The following is a 17,198-nucleotide window of genomic DNA, read 5'->3' as shown; positions in this document are numbered from 1 at the left end:
TCAGACAGAATCACCCCATGGAGTGAGCTGGCTCAGCAAGCGCAAAACCTGGTCTGGTAGAAGGAGGGCTTTATAAGATAGGCACCAATCCTTTCCCAGGCCAAATTCACAGGTATGCATAGGTGTGGGAACTAGGGGTGCTGCACAGTCCTGAGTTCTTCAGCCCTCTGGCTTGAAGTGGTTTCCATCATATACAGGATTTACAGTTTGGTTCAATGGCTCTCAGCACCCCCACTCTACAAATTGTTCCAGCAGCCCTGCAGGTATGTGTAAAGGGATGTAAGCTACACATTGAAAAGAGGGTCTGAGTGTAAGGGAATTGGAGTCTAATTTACACACTGAGGGGCAGGGCTGCCCAGAGGGGGGAGCAAGTGGGGCAATTTGCCCCAGGCCCTGGGCCCCACAGGGGCCCCCATGAGAATATAGTATTCTATAGTATTGCAACTTTTTTTTGGAAGGGGCCCCCAAAATTGCTTTGCCCCAGGCCCCCTGAATCCTCTGGGCGGCCCTGCTGAGGGGGCCAGAAGACACTAGCTTAACATCCTCTGTAAGTTTGGTTCTGAATGTCACACAAGAGATATGTAAAACATTACTTGATATCGATACACTTTGCATGGATTTCAGGTCTTTAACTGGAAATGAAACTGGCATATTTTTATTGTGTTATACTGTGTTAATTTGGTAAATAAGCTGATTTTTATGAACAGACCAATAAAAAAAATTCAGCACATTGTGGAATCTTTTTCAATAAACGTGTTGTAGCACCTTCCAATAAAGGGGAAAGTGGCACAGATTTAATTGCCATGTTGCTTTCCGGGCCCTATTAAATATGAGGCTTTGAGAATTCACTAATGTTTCTGAAGCATGGTGATGACAGTAATGATTTTATGAACAATGTTATGTTTTAGACTTGGAAATATCTGCATGATTGTACTGAACTTAAAGTACTTTAAAACTAGCTTTGGCTTCCTAACAGGATCCAAACATTGAAGTTTAGTAACTATAATTGATTATTATAAGTCTTGTGCTTCTGTGCATATGGTTCATGGAACCAAACAAAGCTGCACAAGAAAAAACAGTCACTGGAATGGGAACATTAATTTAGGTGGATTGTCCTGCTCAACTGCAGCATATAACGAAATATAATATTTCCTCCTATGTGAAGAGGGCATATGTGTCTTGGAACTTATGAAAGTCAAAGTTGTAGATGTCAGGACATTCTGGTTCTGTATTGCACAAGTCAATTATTATATTTTTATTATAATAAAACCTTTTTCCTCAGTGACATACAATGTGGTGAAACATAGTTACTACAAGAGCTACTCCAAAAGTAGGTAAACAGCTTGATGAGGAAAATGATAGGTTAGCCATCACTTTTTTTTTTTTAACTAAGGGCTCGTCTACATAGGAAGTTAGTACACTGAAATCTAGGATGTGAATTTACAATATACAGTCCTAGCTACTCCACACTAACTCTGCATGTAGACATGCTTACTGTGCATTAAAATTGCCCAAAGCAGATTGAATTGCCATGTTGCTTTTTGGGCCCTATTAAATATGAGGCATTTAGTGTGCAGTAAATTTCCACATGGGGAGTTACTGTGGAGTAGCTAGTGTGCCATAAAGTTACATCCTAGATTCCTGCACACTAACTTACCCTGCAGACAAGCCTTGGAAGTAGTCAGAAAGAAGAATGAGAACAGCAGGAAATGCATGGAGGGAGGGATATGGGATTAGCACTTGGAGACTCCTGTAGGAAATTTAGGATTAAAGGATCTGGCGCTCTCTTAGGTGACTCTTGCAATTACAGCTATGTACTGTGGTCAGACTTGAACATTTTCAAGACTTGCCTTAGATAACTAGATAAAGTTTTCTCTAGCTATATTCAGTATAAGGAAGTACTACATTGGGAATATTAATTAGTGTTATCTAAGGTAAAAAAATGTCAAGGGTAATCAGGTAAAACCAGCAGTGGTTATTATGGAAGCATTTTCTATATTAATGGTGAAATCAGAGCACTGTATTTGTTCAGAGTACATATGCTGTGATGCGTTTGGGCATGGTCATAGGAATGATAATTATCTGGCACCTAACATTTGTAAAGCTTGTAAGGGTGCTGGGGAAAAGAGGGTAAAAGGAACCTTTCTTCGTCCCTCTTGCATACGCATGCAGGCCCCAAGCAAACTGCTGCTGCTAGCACTTCAAGATCTAGGGTGGGGCAGCTAGCATGCCCGATGGCATCCCAGGTGGCATGGTATCTCGGTTAGTGGAGAGCCAGTCAGTGCCACATTCCTTCCCCTTCCTAGCATGACTTCTGGAAGTAGGCACGGGGTAAACATGTGGCCAATTCTAAAGTAGCAGCCTCCCCTTGGCCACGATAGATCTATTCTTTCTCCCCACATCCTTACTCAGCTGTAAATAAGAATCTTCAGTTTCTAATTTTCTGCTTTAAGAGAGACATTGGTCCACATTCTGATCTCAGTTACACCAGTGTAAATCAGGAGTCTTCTGAATGGATGTGGAGCTTGCCAAGCCAATTTGCAGCAGCCTCATCAGCAAAGTGCACAGCCCTCAGACCACCATAAAATTTGGTCAGAGGGAAGCCAGCACAGTGATGTGTGACATTCTGTCTTTGTCCACAACTGCATATCGGATGCTTTTGTTGGCCCAACATGTGAAGGCTGGCTGCACATTGATCCTGACCTGTTCAGAATTGGTTCAAAAGGGCATATCAATGGTGTGGCAAACCAAAGCTGGGTACATGCATGTAGTATCAGTTGTAAGAGACTGGTTTCTGACTAGGGTGACCAGATAGCAAGGGTGAAAAATCAGGATGGGGATTGGGGTAATACGTACCTATACAAGACAAAGCCCCAAATATTAGGACTGTCCCTATAAAATTGGGACTTCTGGTCACCCTATTTCTGACATCAGCTGAAGCCTATTCTTCACACCACATTGATGTTACAGAGAAATCTGGGGTAGGGCTAAGTGGGCCCACAATGGCTGCCTTCACGACAAGTGAGCTCTTGGGTGGTCAAAGTGGTCTGTGTACAGTGGTAACTCCTTTGAAATCAATGAGAGAAACCCTGGCCCTACTGAGTTAATCAGAGTTTTCTTAGTCGCTTCAATAGGACCAAGACGTCACAATATGGTGTTACACTCGTGTAAAACTGGTTTAAGGGTGATCAGCATCAGGCTCACCAACTTTTAGTGAACAGCAACAGTGTTCCTTTTAATGACAGGTTTTAGGCTGTAAGCACACCTGCCCGTTCTCCACTGAGGCTACCAGGGGCCTATTCCAAAAGAGGAGGAGCATCAAGAGAAGGAAAAATATTTCAGTTCAAAAGAATAGAGCAGGGAAACGTTACTTTAAAAAAAAAAATCCTTGCATAAGTTTCCTTGCTTGGGAGTCGGTACTAACTTGGGGGATGTGGGATTTTCTTTTCTTACCACTGACAAACACAGAATGACATAACAGCAACAACTGTACTATTTACCACACACCACAACCATTTTTAAAAGGGACAAACCACAAAAGTAACTTTTTAATAAGTTTATCAGTTAGATCTCTGAGTGTCGACATCAATTTCCTGTAGATGCATATGATTTTCTACCAACTATCAGACTGCTGTTCATTTTTCTGAATACATAATTGATATGTAGCTTTTCTATAGCTCTTTCCATTCATAGCTCCCCAAGCACTTTCTTTTTAATTTACTTACACTGTGTGTTAGGGAAGGGGGCATGACAAGGTCTTTGGTCAGATTCTGCACTGCCATGTCCTTGTGTAGTTATGTACACTTGGTGTATAAGGAACACCAGTAGATCTAGTGCCAAACAGCCAAAAGCATTCCAAATACTGTTTTCAAATGTTTATGTATTAAATGTTTGTTTTCTAGAAGAAAGTGGCTGGTGCCCTCTCGGAGGCTAACTGACTGCTCTCACACTTCCCATTTTCCTGCACTTTAGCTTACCTCTCTGCTGAAGCACAGATCAGTGGATTTTGGGGGCCCTGTTCCTGGTGTGGAGGCCTGTGATAGAGGTAAAGTTTTGGTTGCTCAAGGCAGACCCATACTGCAACCATTGCTGGATTGGTAGGTTATTGTCTCTTGCTGCCACTCTAAGTGTGACTGGCCTTCCCACTCCTAGATAATTCAGCCTCCAGTTTCTTGACTGCCACTCAGGGCCGGCTCCAGGGTTTTGGCCGCCCCAAGCAGACAAAAAAAAACCAAAAAACGCAATCACGATCTGCGGCGGCAATTCGGCCGCAGGTCCTTTGCTCCGAGGCAGAGTGAGGGACCATCCGCCGAATTCCTGGACGTGCCGCCCTCTCCGGAGCGGCCACCCCAAGCACCTGCTTGACAAGCTGGTGCCTGGAGCCGGCCCTGCTGCCACTGCAGTGGCTGCAGGGCAACACTGTCAAACCTATGGCAGTGCAAACTTGGGGAGAACGTGTAGGTATTTTTCTAGGACAATATTGTCCATGAGCTCTACCACTGTCTTGGCCTCTGGGTTTAACCATCAGGTAGCCAAGTCCCAGAGCTGTTGAGCTACTGCCTAGGGGTGTGCCCCATTAGGGAATGGCTCCAAGTGAAATTTCTTACGATAAGCCTCTGTAGAAAGACTGAGGTCGTCCATGATGGCTGCCTTTAGTGTTGTATAGGATTGAGCCTCATCCACCCTCAGGCCCTGATAAGCTGCTTGGGCCTTTTGTTGAGGTACAGGGCCAGTTGCACCACCCAGGAACTTCGCCTCCAGCCTGTTGTGGTGGTGATGTGCTCAAAAGTTGTCAGGTAGGCCTCTGAGTTATCACTGCTGCCCATCTTGGAAAAAGTGAGAGTGGGTGAAGCTCTGGGGCAGGCCTGGCCTCTGTGGCTGTTCCCATCTCTTGGCAACCACTGTGAGAGAAAGCAGGCTAGTTGTACTTGGAACGGTCTATTCCACTCAGATGAAGCCAGCTGCAGGAGCTGCTGGGTGGCCTGGAGTGCCTGCTGAAATTGGCAGTTTCTATTGTTCTCTGCCAGCTTTTCATTCACCATTAGTCAAATATCTCCTCTGTGGCTCTTCTTGATGAAGATGTTCAGGTCAGGGTCTCTGCTCAGGTGCCACATGTAAAGGATTGGGGCCTATCTTATAGCACCCTCCTCCTACCAGAGTAGTCTTTGTTTTTGCTGAGCCAGCTTATCTCACTCCCTGGGGTAACACTGTCTGAAGTGCTCTCACAGAATCCAGAGAAGCAGTTTTCAGCAGGGTTAGTTTTTATTTTAAGCCATCTTAACAAAACAAGACCTCATAGACTCTTTCCCCAAAGTCTGTGCAGCCTGAGTAGCCACTTCCCTAAATTTGTCCCTCACACCAGTAAGTTCAGCAACCCAAAATTTCCTGGCTCTTACTTCAGAGCCTCACTAATAAAAGGACTCCACACTTCTCTCCATTTGGTTTCTGAAGCAATTCCTCTCTGCAGTTGCTCCAGCAGCAGTCCCTAGGGCACATAGCTACTAGCCCTTCAGCTTTCTGGAGGGTATTACCATCTCCCCTCCTCCATTTCCTGCTGTCTTTTTTGAGGATCAGCTAATTAAGTTCCAGCTGTTTTCCTAGGTACAGTGGGGGCAGGAGGGGGGCGCTAATCAGCTAGCTGCAGGCCTCTGACCTCAGAGGAATGGTATCCCTTATATGGTCACTGGCTCTTTGAGTCTTAGGCAATGTCTACACTACAGCTTATGTTGGCATAACTTGTGTCGCTCAGGGGTTTGAATAAATATCCCATCAGCACAGAGCATCTTCACCAGACGCACTGCAATGGTGCAGCTGCGCCGCTGCAGTACTGTATATGCACACAAGCCCTTAGTCTAATTGAGTTCAAATTAATGTAATTTACATGCTGAAGATTTAGAAGAGAGGGGTGTAACAAGAAAAGCAGCAAACAGAATGCTATACATAAAAGGGCATAAGTTGCAATCATTACAGCAGTGATTTACTGAATAATGTATTGACTCTTATTTCAAACACACGTCACCTTAAACATCAACAATTCAAATACCTATAATCCAAAAGCAGCTGAAATACATTGTAATGAGGGGGCATAGCTTCCCTCTGAGATTGACAGGGAGGGAAAGCCACACACACCCTGGTGGGTGGAACCAGGAAGTCCTCCCCCATCTCACCAGACACAGAGGGGTGGGACAGGAAAAGGAAGTACAAAAGGCTGGCCCTGCAGTTTAGTGGGAGTGGAGCTGTTAAGGGAAATAGATGCTTCTAACTCATGGTTGGTGCAGGAGTCTGCAGAAGATGTCTGCTGCTCTGAGGACTCACCAGAGTTGTCAGATGTGCTTGATGTTGAGGAGTTCCTGGGATTGCCACTGGAGGTGAATCCTGGGGAGATGGAGGATGATCTCTGGACCCAGGTGTATGCTGAGGGGAGGGTATGAAGTAGCCAGAGACAGCTGACTCTAGGCTGATTGCTTTGGTGTCTGAATCCAGATCAGTGTATTGTGGCTGGATTCTCTACTGACCCAGTGGCAGAATGTTCTGCTAGGGCCCTGGGCTGGGAGCTGGTAAAGTAGGGTGGGCTTGGATAGGTGCTGACTCTGTGGGTGCTCTGGGGCTGGAGCACCCATGGAAAAAAATTGGTGGGTGCTGAGCACCCACCAGCAGCTTCCCATTGCCCTGTTCCAACTCGCCTCTGCCTCCACTGTGAGTGTGTCACTGTGTCCTGCTTCTCCTCCCTCCCAGCCCTTGTGCTGTGAAACAGCTGACTTAGGATGGGGAGGATGGGGAATATGGCATGCTGGGGGAAGAGGTGGGGCTGGGGTGGGGATTTGGGAAAGCGATCCACTAGGGGCAGTGAGGGGGTGGAGTTAGGGTGGGGACTTTAGGGATGGGGTTGGAATGGGAGTGGGGAAAGGGGTGTGGGGGGGTGTGGGCACACACCAGTGCTGGAGAAAGTTGGTGCCACTGGATCCACCTGATCCCTGGGGTGGCAGCCTTCCCACCGAGACCGGGAGGCCTGTATTGCTCTATCATTGGCCAGAGCTAGGATGCTAGACCTGCTCTGCCTGAGGGCTGGAGCCTTAGACTATTTAGTGCTCTGCCCTGCTGAAGGGCCTGGGCTCCTAGACTGTCTACTACTCTGTTCTACCTGAGGGCCAGAGTCCCTTATACTGTTTGGGTGCATCACCCTACTTGAGAGCTTGAGCTCTGATGCTTGGCCCAGCCCAGAGAACTTTGGCTTTAGAGACAGCTAATTTCCCCCCTTTTTACAGGTTATCATTCTAAGTGCTTTATTTTGTGTGTTCTAAACACTGGCTAGATTATCTGAGGTAAGCAAAAGCATCTCTTCTATTCCTTTCCTACCTTTTGTTAAATTCTGACAAACAGGCCCTATTGCTTTTGAAGATAGGATGTTGGTACTCCAGGTTAAGTGGAAGATGTCAAATCCCAACTGTCACCAATAAAGCTATGCCAGTATTTATCAATTCAAATCCCTTTTCTCTTCACCACTGCTGCCTCATCAGTTGGTGTCCTGTATCAATCATCTTCCTTAGTTTGTAGTTAGTAGAAGAACCTCAGATATTATGTAGGGCACCCCGTCTTCTTTTTGTCCCATGTCCATTAAGTGATCAATGAACATATCAAGTTTTCCTTTCCTTTTTGTACTTTTACCATATGGACTGTAAATGGTAGGAATTCTTTAGGATATACAGCATCCCTCTTGTGATATACTTTCCCTATAGCAAAACTATTTTTTGTTTGTTTTTATCCAGAACACAGATGTCTTGGCCAAAGTTCACTAGTCACCAATCAAGATTGCTAGTTTTTTCCTTCCTTTCAGTGCTCAACAACTCCTATCTAATAGCTGGGTTGGTGACCTGCCTTGGGCTCCTCTTTTTCCTCCTAGTCTCCTTTGTCAAGGACAGAATGTTGGTTGTGACTAGAAAGGTAAAATAATACTTTGTATTTATAGAGCAACTTCCATCTGAGGATAACTATGTACTGTACTAACAATCCATCAGCTTCACAACAACCCTCTGAGGTAGGCACAATCCCCATTTTACCAATGAGGAAATTGTGTAAATTGGCATAGCTGGCCCCATGTATTTAAAATACAATTTCAGATTATTTTCCTTGCATGGACCAAGTACTCTATTGTTTGTTCAATGTGCATATGAATAACTAGTATAATATAACTTAGGTTAAATAAAATTCAACTGAAATTTCTTTTTCTATTTCATTGTTTTAAAATTGTAATGAAAATGATTTTACGCACACTACTAATAAGAGAATTCTGAATTTTTTTTTAAACATTCTGATTTCTGAAGACATACTCTTGCTTAAAGGTGTTCTTTGGGCCAGTAACAGGTGCTCTCTGTTCCCTGGAGCTGAATTTATGGACGTCAGACTGAGAAACCTTACCTATCATAGAATCAGGCCCTGCATCTCTTACACTTTTAATTGTAACTGACACCCATTTTAAGGTCCTTCATACTGACAAAGTATCAATGAGAATCAGACCCTCAGAACCTATTCATAAGAAAGATTAAGGTTAAAGTTGTGTTTAACTTCCCCTTGTTAACAATGTCTGAGGAAAAAGAGACTGCATATTTTAGCTGAAATCTGCTGTATGGATTTCCCCCTCCCCCCCAGATTAAGGGTAAATTAGCAAGAGATGTGCATCAAGGACTCTTACGTATGTACCCATTTGCAACAAAGATACTTACTATTCAAATTTAAATTGGATTTCCATGGTTTTTAGCTGTAGAGCTTGCAAGGCTCAACTCTGTAGACACTTGTCTTGAATCAGGTAACAAATATACTTCCCTATGAAACTAGGTTTGACGGGGACAGGTGAGCAAAGCCCACAGGTAAGTGGGGAACATGGAGACTGGGGAGATGGGTCAGAAACGAGAGGGCGTGTGGGCTATATTGGCAGAGAGAAAGGAGGGTCAGGACAAAACTGGGAGGAAAGATCAAACCAGTATCTTGGATGCTTATATACAAATGCGAGAAGTATGGGGAATAAGCAGGAAGAACTGGAAGTGCTAATAAATAAATACAACTATGACATTATTGGCATCACTGAAACTTGGTGGGATAATACGCATGATTGGAATGTTGGTGTGGATGGGTACAGCTTGCTCAGGAAGGATAGACAGGGGAAAAAGGGAGGAGGTGTTGCCTTATATATTAAAAATGTACACACTTGGACTGAGGTAGAGATGGACATAGGAGACGGAAGTGTTGAGAGTCTCTGGGTTAGGCTAAAAGGGGTAAAAAACAAGGGAGATGTCATGCTAGGAGTCTACTACAGGCCACCTAACCAGGTGGAAGAGGTGGATGAGGCTTTTTTAAGCAACTAACAAAATCATCCAAACACCAAGATTTGGTGGTGATGGGGGACTTCAACTATCCGGATATATGTTGGGGAAAATAACACAGCGGGGCACAGACTATCCAACAAATTCTTGGACTGCATTGGAGACAACTTTTTATTTCAGAAGGTTGAAAGGGTACTAGGGGGGAAGCTGTTTTAGACCTGATTTTAACAAATAGGGAGGAACTGGTTGAGAATTTGAAAGTAGAAGGCAGCCTGGGTGAAAGTGATCATGAAAGCATAGAGTTTGCAATTCTAAGGAAGGGTAGAAGGGAGAACAGCAAAATAGAGACAATGGATTTCAGGAAGGCAGATTTTGGTAAGCTCAGAGAGCTGATAGGTAAGGTCCCATGGGAATCAAGACTGAGGGGAAAAACAACTGAGGAGAGTTGACAGTTTTTCAAAGGGACACTATTAAGGGCCCAAAAGCAAGCTATTCTGCTGGTTAGGAAAGATAGAAAATGTGGCAAAAGACCACCTTGGCTTAACCACGAGATCTTGCATGATCTAAAAAATAAAAAGGAGTCATATTAAAAAAATGGAAACTGGGACAGATTACAAAGGATGAATATAGGCAAACAACACAGGAATGTAGGGGCAAGATTAGAAAGGCAAAGGCACAAAATGAGCTCAAACTAGCTACGGGAATAAAGGGAAACAAGAAGACTTTTTATCAATACATTAGAAGCAAGAGGAAGACCAAAGACAGGGTAGGCCCACTGCTTAGTGAAGAGGGAGAAACAGTAACAGGAAACTTGGAAATGGCAGAGATGCTTAATGACTTCTTTGTTTCGGTCTTAACCGAGAAGTCTGAAGGAATGCCTAACATAGTGAATGCTAATGGGAAGGGGGTAGGTTTAACAGATAAAATAAAAAAAGAACAAGTTAAAAATCACTTAGAAAAGTTAGATGCCTGCAAGTCACCAGGGCCTAATGAAATGCATCCTAGAATACTCCAGGAGCTAATAGAGGAGGTATCTGAGCCTCTAGCTATTATCTTTGGAAAATCATGGGAGAGATTCCAGAAGACTGGAAAAGGGCAAATATAGTGCCCATCTATAAAAAGGGAAATAAAAACAACCCAGGAAACTACAGACCAGTTAGTTTAACTTCTGTGCCAGGGAAGATAATGGAGCAAATAATTAAGGAAATCATCTGCAAACACTTGGAAGGTGGTAAGGTGATAGGGAACAGCCAGCATGGATTTGTAAAGAACAAATCATGTCAAACCAATCTGATAGCTTTCTTTGATAGGATAATGAGCCTTGTGGATAAGGGGGAAGCTGTGGATGTGGTATACCTAGACTTTAGTAAGGCATTTGATACAGTCTCGCATGAGATTCTTACTGATAAACTAGGCAAATACAATTTAGATGGGGCTACTATAAGGTGGGTGCATAACTGGCTGGATAACCGTACTCAGAGAGTTGTTGTTAATGGTTCCCAATCCTGCTGGAAAGGCATAACGAGTGGGGTACCGCAGGGGTCTGTTTTGGGACCGGCTCTGTTCAATATCTTCATTAATGACTTAGATATTGGCATAGAAAGTACGCTTATAAAGTTTGCGGATGATACCAAACTGGGAGGGATTGCAACTGCTTTGGAGGACAGGGTCATAATTCAAAATGATCTGGACAAATTGGAGAAATGGTCTGAGTTAAACAGGATGAAGTTTAACAAAGACAAATGCAAAGTGCTCCACTTAGGAAGGAAAAATCAGTTTCACACAAACAGAATGGGAAGAGACTGTCTAGGAAGGAGTATGGCAGAAAGGGATCTACGGGTTGTAGTGGACCACAAGCTAAATATGAGTCAACAGTGTGAGGCTGTTGCAAAAAAAGCAAACATGATTCTGGGATGTATTAACAGGTGTGTTGTGAGCAAGACACGAGAAGTCATTCTTCTGCTCTGGTTAGGCCTCAGCTGGAGTACTGTGTCCAGTTCTGGGCACTGCATTTTAAAAAAGATGTGGAGAAATTGGAAAGGGTCCAGAGAAGAGCAACAAGAATGATTAAAGGTCTTGAGAACATGACCTATGAAGGAAGGCTGAAAGAATTGGGTTTGTTTAGTTTGGAAAAGAGAAGACTGAGAAGGGACATGATAGCAGTTTTCAGGTATTTAAAAGAGTGTCATAAGGAGGAGGGAGAAAACCTGTTCATCTTAGCCTCTAAGGATAGAACTAGAAGCAATGGGTTTAAACTGCAGCAAGGGAGGTCTAGGCTGGACATTAGGAAAAAGTTCCTAACTGTCAGGGTGGTTAAACACTGGAATAAATTGCCTAGGGAGGTTGTGGAATCTCCATCTCGAGATATTTAAGAACATTTTAGATAAATGTCTATCAGGGATGGTCTAGACAGTATTTGGTCCTGCCATGCGGGCAGGGGACTGGACTCGATGACCTCTCGAGGTCCCTTCCAGTCCTAGAATCTATGAAATTTGAAGATTGATTTTTGCCAAAGGGTCTGTCATTTTACTGGACCCAGATCTTTACTCAATTTAGTTGGTGACGTGGCAATGTGGTGAGGTTTCAGCATATGATACTTCATTGTGACCAGAGTTTGTTCCTATAATTTTATATCCAATCTGGGAACAAACATAATCTGAACATCCTGTTTCATGTGATTCGCCCCCTGCCCCCGCCCCCATGAAAACACTTAAGAGGAGCTTTGATTTCATGTTTCTATCTCCAAACCATACATGCACTCATGGGTATGGAATATGAAGCTATCATCTTCACAGTCATGTGATAAAATATCACTAATTAAATGGGGAGTTAGTGACTCTGAAATGAACCTTTTGGTAATATGCCTCTCCACTGTGGGATGAGAGGTAATATCTCATGTGGCCCAGATTGACCGTGTGGCAGTACTGTTGCAATGTGGATTTGAGAGCCAGTTGGGAAGTCTGGTCTCCAGTTCAGTGACCTAATTTCAGTGGGAACTGTCTAAACAGTGAAGGCAACTGAAGACATCTAGATTTATTTATAGTACTCTCATGCAGTGAAAACCAGGGAAGTAGAAATTACAGATTAGCAGTAATGGCAAACAAAAACAACAAACACAGTTTACATATATGCTGAAGATAAGCCAAAGTACTTTCCCAAGAGGGTTACCAGTAGCTCAGTGATTCTCAACATTTTTCCATACCAGGATGCCCCTCCTATCTACAGGATCTAACTAGACTTTTTCCTATTTAACAATCTGGGCAAGGCAGAGTGGTTGTGACCCTCCTGGTTGAGAATCCCTACAACAACTCGTATCTCCAAGACTTCCTAGCTTCAACTCCTAACTGGAGAAGGAGAATGTGGCTTTCATGATCACTTGGTACCATAAAAATGATTAAAATTTAGTTTGAAAGAAAGGAAAATAACCAGGAATTAATATTTTTAAATTGCCTATTGTAGTTTTAAAATAGGCACCCCATACATGGGTCTCAGCGGCCAATTGGGTGTTGCAAGTCAAGATGAGACAAAACAAAGAATTTACTACAGGAAAAACAAAATAGACCAATAGTTTTAATCCTGCCTGTAGCAGCTGGACTGGCTGACTTATAATGCTTCACATTTTCCAAATGTTTTCTTACCTGTGTTTTAGCAACAGCAATTTTTACAAGCTCTTCATTACTTCTTAGTAGTCCAATCCCCTTTTTAAAGTTTCTAAAGGTAGATTTAAAAATTCTTTGGCCTGTGCAACCTTAATTCAGCCTCCTTGTGTATGCATTATGATACAGTCTTTAATTACATGATCATACTATTTTCCCCCAGGAATTCTGTCTCATTTAGTGTACATATGGAAAAACAAGGGGGCAAAATTAAAATTGCACAAGCACCCATAAAGTTGGCATTTCCTAATTTCCAAGTGCTTAACTTTACAAACTAAACAATATTTTAACTAAAGTTTTTTTATGTATATAATATAATATACATGTTGAATGTAGCTGGTAATACTGCTAAAGCAACTTTAACTTTTAGAATTTCCTTACGCAGAGATGGATCTCACAACATTTATATCACATTAGTTTTCATTTATGATATTGCCTACAAAGAGACACACCATAGGACTCCATAAGAATGGCCATATTGGGTTGGACCAATGATCCGTCTAGCCTCGGTATCCTGTCTTCCATGAGTGGCCAGTGCCAGATGCTTCAGAGGGAGTGAACAGAACAGGGCAGTTGATCAAGTGATCCATCCCCGTGTCATCCAGTCCCAGCTTCTAGCCATCAGAGATATAGGGATACCCAGAGTATAGGATTGCATCCCTGACCAACTTGGCTAATAGCCATTAACAGACCAATCCTCTATGAACTTAGCTATTTTTATTTTATTTTGAACCAGTAACATTTTTGGCTATCACAACATCCATGTGCGTGGCTATGCAGCCACAAAAACTTCTGGAGCAGTAGTTGGCAATGAAGGGGGCATGTTCAACAGATCAAAGGTATTATGCCACATGTCACTTTTTCAGAAGCATTGACTCTAAAAAAGATTTGGGGGTCATGGTGGATAATCATCTGAACAGTGTGGTGCTGTAGCCAAAAGAGCTAATGTGATCCTCGGATGCATAAATGGGAATATTCAGTAGGTGCGGAGAGGTTATTTTTACCTCTGTATTTGTCATTACAACTGCTTCTGGAATACTGTATCCAGCTCTACTGCCCACAATTGAAGAGGGATGCTGATAAATTGGAGAGGTTCAGCGAAGAGTCACAAGAAGGATTAAAGGATTAGAAAACATGCCTTATAGTGATAGACTCAAAGAACTCAATCTATTTAATTTAACAAAGAGAAGGTTTAAGGATGACTTGATTAGTCTCTATGTATCTACATGGGGAACAAATATTTAATAATGGGCTCTTCAATCTATCAGACACAGCTATAACACAATCCAAGGGCTGGAAGTTGAAGTGAGACCAATTCAGACTGAAAATAATGGTGAGAGTAAATAATCATTTGAATAATATACTGAGGGTTGTGGTGGATTCTCCATCATTGACAATTTTTTTTAATCCAGATTGGATGTTTTTCTAAAACATGTGCCGGAGAACATCCCCAAAATAATTTCTATGGCCTATGTTAAACCAGGAGTTTAGACGAGATGATCAAAATGATCTGTTCTGACCTCTGAATCCATAAATCATCCCTTCTAACCAGTTCCTCTGTATCTGCCAGAGAGCAGTGGCTGAACAAGTCTCTCTTTATAGGTCTCAACCAGTACCCTAAACTGTCTTTGGAGACAAACAAGCAGCCAATGCAGATCCTGTAGGTGTGATAGCTGATTTATCAACTAGGATGCTGCATTCTGCATCAGTTTCCAATTATAGATAGCTTAATCAAAAATTGCCTGTTAATTTTAGTGCCATTATCCCATTTTAGCCCCCATGTTCTTGGTGTTGGTGGTAAGTTTTCAAACTTTGACTTCACACACACACACACATGCCACTCTCTGAGCGTGTGTGTGTGTGTGTGTGTGTGTGTGTGTATAAATAACTATAATTTGGAAAGGGACAGTTCTAAATCATGGGGTGTTTTCCAGGGAAGACCTAACAAGAACTGTAATCCTATGGACTAGCATCTGAGAAAATAGAAAGGGATCAAGTTAGACAAGCCAATTTCACTCTCCTGGGAAGTCTCATATCTGTTTGTTAATATTTCTAATGATCTTGAAGGATTCTAGGAGTCCTCCAGGAACTAGTAAAGGATTTAGACTAAGAGAACCTTGGGTGAAAGAAGAGTAGCTAAAATCTAAGGAATGAATAAGGGAAATCGGAGATTGTAGGGATTGAAGATAGGAACAGTGGGAAAGGATAAGGTTACTTGTGTATCTTAACTATGAATTTCTATACTTTTACCCAAATTTTGGGTTTCTTTTAAATGCAATCTTAACTCTGAATTCCCTTGTTTTCTAAGGCTTGCTAATTTGATAACTATAACATTCTTGTGAAGTTTTTAAAGTTACTGATATGTACTCTCAACCTTGAATCCAGTTTAATAAAGATGAGGGGTATTCTTGAATATCAATAAGCCAGGCTCCCACAACATAAATATTGTATATAGCATTACAAGAATATTTTTGTCACTTTGATTTTTTTTAAATTCAATAACTAGAGCAAAATTAAGACCAGACAAATTTCCATGTAATAGATGTTCTATTTAAACTAGCATGCATAAAACTGAAATGGACTTATCAGAAGATGTGATATCTAAATTAGAACAAGAATAATTCAGATAGGTTTCAGGTAAGTAAACTTACAGCACAAAATGGAAAGAGCAAAAATATGCCTCAGGATCTTTAGACTGCAGATATTTGAAAGTCTAATATAACTAATACCACTTTCTTACTAACCTTGTATTTGACAAGGAATTCATTAACTTTATGTACCTATATCTAAATGTAGACTTAATACTCCTTGGGCTTTTGCAGTTTATATCATTACTTTTTATAATGGACATCACCAGTGGTTGAGAGAAATCTAATTCCAAATCCATGATAGTAAAATTCATATTTAAAATGTTTGCGGTTCCTTTCTTATCACCATTAACCTTGCCAACTGTATGAGCTATACTACTGTTTCAAAGGTACAAAGATTATCCTTAACAGCTCCCCAATTATCTTTTTCTTGGGTATGAATCTGGTGATGTGTATGCAGTTCCATTTTGGGATGGTGAGGAGTAAGATCCCTTAAGTTGTAAACTGGGAATAAGGATACTTGTTCTCTGTAAAGTGCTTTGAGCTCTATGCATGAAAGTGCTAGGTGATATTGAAATTGGGGTATAGATTAGATGTTTTTTTAAGTTTAACTTTGAAATTTATTGGCAGCATTTCTGTGTCTTTTTCTTTCCATCCATCCTGTTCTTTGGTTCTCTACACTCATTCTCTATCTGGACCTCCCCATCCTCCTTGTTTTGGTTGGCCTCTCCCTTTTCCTGACCCACTGTTTCAACATCTAATAATTCTTAGCAGTCATTACACTTTTCAATTTATTAATCTGTCTTCATAATATGTAGGTAAGAATTAGTATCCCTATTTTAAAGGAAGTGAGGTAAAGAGATCAAAATCTAATTTTCTTAAATCTTTCACATGTACAAGTGGCCACTTAGGCCAATCAATTGGATCCAGGGGAAGTTGGGCACCCCTGGGGCTTTTCAAAGTTGGTGTTTGATTTTTTTTGCCCAAGTTCCCTAAGCATTCTGGGCTCCAAGGAGATGAATTTAGGGCATGGTTTTAGTGGCAAGGGCTCAATCAGTATTTTCAAAAGCGTTTATGGTGCTCTAGACTTAGTTGTCTCCTCTACAACTAAGCTGGGATATGCAGGTTAAGGTGGTCAAGCAACCCCTCTTTGGTGCTCTGAAACATATGCACTCTCTGAACACAATTTACACCCACCCACCCCAAATTATGGGTGAGCAGGATAGACAGCGTGAATTAATTTTTTTTAAGCTTTGTTAGGATCTGGATAGGGAAAGCAAGGGGAGAGTTTGGACCAGAACAGGCTATTGAAGATAGGTGCTCCTATAGCATGCAGGTGGAGAGCTCCCTGAGCACATTTCCCCTTATGCCCAGTTCCAAAAACTGATTATCAAAATACAACCACCTGGCATGTTCTGTTTTTAAAATTCCCCTTATTCTCTGGGTTTCTAAAACTGGTTGGCCACATCCTCTGCAAAGTACCTACTGGAGGCCCTTTAGTGGGGAAGGAGAGCTACATGTGGGGTGAGGGCAGACATGTTGGAGGACAGGTATGTGATGTGCATTTGTCTCCACTGTAATCAGTGTAGAATCCACTCAGAAATCAGTGTCATGATTAGTATTTAGGGAGCCTTCTG

Source organism: Malaclemys terrapin, chromosome 2 (assembly GCF_027887155.1).
Source record: "Malaclemys terrapin pileata isolate rMalTer1 chromosome 2, rMalTer1.hap1, whole genome shotgun sequence".
Classification (NCBI taxonomy): domain Eukaryota; kingdom Metazoa; phylum Chordata; order Testudines; family Emydidae; genus Malaclemys; species Malaclemys terrapin.
Note: the sequence above shows the minus strand (reverse complement) of the source record.